Source organism: Gossypium arboreum, chromosome 6, assembly GCF_025698485.1.
Source record: "Gossypium arboreum isolate Shixiya-1 chromosome 6, ASM2569848v2, whole genome shotgun sequence".
In the NCBI taxonomy this organism is placed as follows: Eukaryota; Viridiplantae; Streptophyta; class Magnoliopsida; order Malvales; family Malvaceae; genus Gossypium; species Gossypium arboreum.
This window is the reverse complement of record NC_069075.1, coordinates 113,794,840-113,800,694: the sequence shown is the minus strand read 5'-3', so window position 1 is coordinate 113,800,694 and position 5,855 is coordinate 113,794,840. Positions and strand designations below refer to the sequence as shown.

At 35.8% G+C, this 5,855-nt stretch overlaps 2 non-coding genes across 2 annotated transcripts; one reads left to right on the top strand and one right to left on the bottom strand.

The window, feature by feature from the left end:
* The first annotated feature begins 1,711 nt into the window (after positions 1-1,711).
* LOC128294959 (small nucleolar RNA R71) lies at positions 1,712-1,818 on the top strand. The gene has a single exon (XR_008285266.1). It is a non-coding gene; the product is annotated as a small nucleolar RNA R71 (small nucleolar RNA).
* Positions 1,819-5,069: 3,251 nt separating this feature from the next.
* On the bottom strand, positions 5,070-5,176 carry LOC128294709 (small nucleolar RNA R71). The gene has a single exon (XR_008285016.1). It is a non-coding gene; the product is annotated as a small nucleolar RNA R71 (small nucleolar RNA).
* Between the last annotated feature and the right edge of the window lie 679 nt (positions 5,177-5,855).

The window sequence follows — 5,855 nt, the reverse complement described above, 5'->3', positions numbered from 1 at the left end:
CTTAGAAAAATATTTTTTTGAAAAATTACATTAAATTAAACTCCTAGGAAAGACTAGAGGGGTCACGGATGGTCTCGTTTAAGTCCCAATCTCCTAGAGTTTTAATTAATGTAATGAACTAAAGAAAATTTTATCTAAGTCTACCATTTTATTATTCCTGTGTTGATTGGTTTCTTTCATACATATTGGCTAATGAGGAAAAAAAAACTAAAAATATAAAATAATGATAGAGAAAGTGAAGAGAACTCTCTCCATTTTATTTAGGATCGTCATTGACCATGGTGATGTCAAATGGCCATTTATCATACCAACCATAATCATCTAGGAAGTAATCATATTCTTTCCCATCAAATCTATCCAACATCTTATTAGGGAAAGAAAACCCATAATGACCTTTCCTGGTGGCCTTGTTTAACTTCCTGTAGTTCCTACAAATCCTCCAACCCGTAACTCGAATATGTGAAATAATCCATCCAGTATCCTTCTTGTGCCTTTCCAAAACCACAAGTGCATTTTCTTCTTGATCTTTGGTGAACTCAACTGAAATAATGACAGTCAAAGTCGAAGACAGACCCAAATAGTCATATTTCAAATGAGGAGACAAAATCTTCAGTTCCAATTTAGCTGGCTCTTCAATCAACACTTTTGGTTGTGTGTACTCCCGAGATAATAACTCTAATGATTCTAGTGGAACTTCATGAGTGAATCCCTTCATTTTAGCTTTTAACAAAGCAAAATATTCCTCGTCTTCATCATCACTTGGCGAATCTGCTAGTAAATACATTCTAACAGATCATCTATAGAATTGAGCTCCAACTCTGTAGAAGCCAGTGATTCCATCTTGGAAATAGTACAATAGCCTTCAACTACATTTGGGGATTTAGCAGCATCGATGTCATTAAAAGTCACCTTGTTATAAAAAAAATTTTCAACTGAGTATCTCGCTACTTCTAGATTCATTGAGGATATGACAATGGTGGAATCTTAGCTTTAACCGAACAACTCTTTTGTGGAATTTTTTTTGCATCTGACAAAGGTGTTAGATAATCAGAACTAACTGGTTTAGAGTTTACCTCATCAAGGATCATTGAATCTAACTTCTGTAATATAGGAGTTTCAACACTTCGTTAAACTTCCTCTTTGTCTTGAGCTAGAACAAGCTCATCTTGAACCTCAACCACATTGGGCTCCAATGTCTTTCCACTTGGCAAAGAAACTGTTTTGCAATGTTCTTTGCCCAAAATTTTTGGATTTTCTGTGTCGCTTGGCCAAATACCTAGGGGTTTATTTCGAAGTTCATTAGTTAACTGACCCATTTAATTCTTCAGATTTCTTAAAGTGGTATCATTCTTCGCTATGTATGCCATCTCCATAGTATTCACAATAAATATTCTCGAACTGGTTCAATTGCTGACCTGTCAGATTACCATTGAAACCATTAACAGTTATGTTCTTAAGCATAAAAGACATAGAGGATACCTGGGCTGCCAAAGAAGTAAGTGTGTCCGCTTTATGTACTCTTGCTGCCTATCTTTCTGAGGCTACTCGGTTGGTTGGCCACTGATAGTTATTGCTGGAAAATCTTTCAATAATCTTGTAAGCATCGTTACAAGACTTAGAAAGAAGGGCTCTATTTGCCGAAGCATCCACCATCATTCTAGTATGAATATTGAGACCAATATAGAAAGTCTCCATTTGAACGCAACAAGGAGTGCCATGATGAGGGCACTTTCATAGTAACTCCTTGAGCAGCTCCCATGCCCCATATAAAGATTCTTCATCAAGTTGTTGAAATGAAGTGATTTCATTTCGGATCTTGGCGGTTAAAGATTGAGAGAAATATTTCATTAAGAAACATTTAACCAACTCCTGCCATGTAGTTATAGAACTGGACGGTAGGGAGTTCAAACACGCTCGTGCTCTATCTCTTAAGGAGTATGGAAATAATCTCAGTCTCAAGGCGTCCTCAGTCACCCCGACTAGTTTAAATAAGTCATTCACTTCCATGAATAGCCGAAGATGAAGATGTGGATCTTCAGTAGGAATCCCACTAAATTGACCCATATTTTGCAACATTTGGAACATGACCAGCTTCAGCTCGAATTGTTGTGCCTCGATTTTGAGTCTCCTAATACTCAGATTGAGCTTGTTGAATAGAGGAATGGCATATTGTTGGATGGCATAGTTTCTATCATCAGCAACAATGATCGGATTGTGAGTATTATAAATGAATGTTCCTTCTGGATTTTGGTTTGGAATTTCGAAATTCATATCTTGGGTCCTTCTTTGGTTCGCTTGTCTTCTCTTTTGTCAGAAAGTCCTTTCAATTTTAGGATTTATGGAGAGTAAGTCAATGATTTGATAAATACTCATAAACACCTGAAACAAACACACACAAAAAAAAATAGAAGTAAATTTAAGAGAAAAAAATAGACCAAAATGCAAAATTAACAATTTCACAAATAATGTCTTTTAAAACAGTCCCCGGCAACGATGCCAAAAACTTGGAACGGCAGAAATGTGTAGGTGTACACAATCACAACAAGGAATAAAAGGGACAAGTAAATGTTGAGTTATCTTACCCACAGGGACGATGAAAAGAATTATTTATGAATGTAATTTAAAACACTTTGGTAAAAAAAATATTTTATTTTGAAAAGGGTGATTAAAAAAACAAGATTTTAAACTAAATAAAAATAAAAGTTCTAATGCACGATTTCAAAATATGATTTCATCAAGATGGCATGATTGTGTTGGATTAGTTACATTTCTTTAACTTAGAATTATTAAACTCATGCTTATGTTGTTACGAATAAATTAACGGCAACTCGGTAATTTGCTAACTTATGAACATACTCACCTACACAAATCCATTCATCTCTTAACATATCCGTATGTTAATTCAATCAATTAAAGATATTCTGATAAGCAAACATGTTGTTGCACATACATACTCATTAAATTGAACTCATCTCTTGCATATTCCTATGTCAATTTGATAAACCATAATTTATACATATTTTTATCCGATGCTTAGCATAATTTTGGATGAATTATCCTTAGAATTGGTGAATTCGGTGCTCCTAATCCTTTAATTTCATGTTTTATACTTAGGAGAGCATAGAAGAGTAAAAAGAGCGAGAAACAAAAATGGAGAAAATAGGTCAACATGGGAAATCAACACGGCCTGGACTTCCTCACACGGGTAGTTCACACGCCCATGTCCATTCAACAGACTCAAACACGGTTTGAAGCAATCGCACACGGGCGTGTCCCTGTCGAGCCCAAATCTAGTCCTATTCGAAAAAGGCCACTCTTGAGCATTTTGAAGCATTTTAAATCCTATATAAACACCCCAGGAGGTACCTAAAAGACACGCACGGAGTAGGAGGCAAGAAATTACTCGAAAAAAGCCAATTGATCCATCCTAGAAGCCGGATTCACCTTCTAGACTAAATATCTCCCTTCAATTCCCTTCAAGAGTTCTTTGGTTTTCTTTATGTTTTGTTATCATTATTCTTTTGAGATGTTTTCTTTCATAAATATGAACTAAACGCCCTAAATACCTAAGGGGAATGAAACATAAGACAGATCTTGTTATTATTTTCTGAATTATATGATAAATATTTGACTTGTTCTTAATTATGAGTTCTTAGTTCTTACTTTAATATTCCCGTGCATTGATTCAAGTATTGATGTGCTTATTTAGAGGAGCAAAAGTCCATGTCTAAGAGTAGATCTAACATAATTAAGCGGAGTTGATTGCACGCCTAAAGATAATGTGACATAATTTTGCCAGATTAGGGTGAAACTTAATAAGGGAATCCATGGATCGAGTTAATGAAACACTAGGGGTTTTAATTAGAAAGAGATTTCAATTAATCAACCTAGGGTTAGATGTTGTTAGTCTCGAGAGAGATAATAATATAAATTAGGGATTTCTACGGATCAAGTCAAGTGAATATATTGTCTGATTCAGAGTCAATAACAAGTGAAGTCTAGGTGGATTTTTCCCTTAGGTATTGTCCAAATCATTCAGTTTTCCCAAAAGTTATTTCCCCAATTTACTTTCTGGGCATTCTTAGTTTAGTAATTAGTTTAGATAAAACAAACCCCTTTATTTTTAGGCTAGATAATAAAAAGAAAGTTAATACTAGTACTTTTAATTCCTTTGGGTTCGACATCCCGGTCTTGCCATAAGCTATACTACTGCTCGATAAGGTGCGCTTACCTTTGTCATGATAATAGTTAGTTTTCAAGAACGGACATTCATAAATTATAAAACTTATCACGATTCACATCACATCAAGTTTTTGGCGCCATTACCGGGGAGCTAAGATATTAAGAACACTTAATTTTTATTACTTTAGCCATTTATTTTATTGCAATTTAAATTTTATTCTGATTTTTGTTACTAAATTTTCTTTTTCCGTCTGGCAGGTTTTTATAGTTTATGACTAGAAGAAACCCGTCAGGATCATTACTTTTTGATAGTGAGAAACCCGTCAAGATCATTACTTTTTGATAGTGAGATTGAACACACAGCTCGCAGAAATCGCAGAGAAATAAGGCGAAGCTTAAGATACATAGAGGAAGGGCAAGAGGACGATATTCACACCACAGCCGAGGAGATGGCTGAAAATTAGGAAAACCCGCTACCTCCTGCAATTGCTGTTGATCCAGTAAATCAGAATCCTACTCCACGCACTATGTATGATTATGCTAAACCTACTTTAACAGGAACTAAGTCAAGTATAGTTAGGCTTGCTGTTGCTGCAAATAATTTTGAACTGAAACCTAACACAATTCAAATGATCCAACAGTTTGTTCAGTTTGATGGTTTGCAGGACGATGACCCAAACTCTCATTTGGTGAATTTCTTAGAGTTTTATGACACTTTTAAAATTAATGACGTTTCTGATTATGCCATTCACTTTCGGTTGTTTTCCTTTTCATTGAGGAAAAAAGCTAAACAGTGGTTGAACTTGTTACCACGAGCATCAATCACTACTTGGGAACAAATGACCGAAAAATTTCTACTTAAATATTTCCCGCTGGCTAAAATGACTAAGTTGAGGAATGATATCTCTTCTTTTGTGCAGATGGATCTCGGAACACTCTATGATGTATGGGAGAGATACAAGGATCTCTTAAGAAGGTGCCCTCACCATGGATTACCACTCTGGCTACAAGTTCAAACTTTTCACAATGGCCTGAATCCTTCGACTAGACAGATGATTGACGCAGCTGCTGGTGGGACTATCAATAATAAGACACTTGAGGTGGCTTACGAATTTATTGAAGAGATGTCATTGAATAACTATTAGTGGCAAGTCATGAGGACAAAGCCAATAAAAACAGTCGGTGCTTTTAATGTCGATTCGGTCGCCATACTCTCTTATCAGGTCAAACTTTTGAATAGAAAAATTGATGGTTTACTTGGTTCTTCACAGGTTCACCCAGCAATGCAATGCAATGCAAGTGGAGGAGGAATGAACAATTCAGAATACCCACCTTATGGCCACAAGATAGAAAACGAACAATTAAATTATATGGGTAATAATCGTCGACCTCAAAATAATCCTTATAGTAACACTTACAATGTAGGATAGAGGAGCCACCCAAATTTCTTATGGAGAGGCCAAGGGAATCAGAGACCACCACCCCCTCTAGGCTTCCAACAACAACCTTACTAGCAAGAGGAAAAGCCGAACCTTGAAGAAATGATGTCAAAATTTATTCTAGTAGCATAAACTCATTTTCAGAACACTGAAACTGCACTTAAAAATCAACAAGCATCGATCCAAGGACTTGAGAATCAAATTGGGCAGCTGGCTAAGATGATTTCAGAAAGA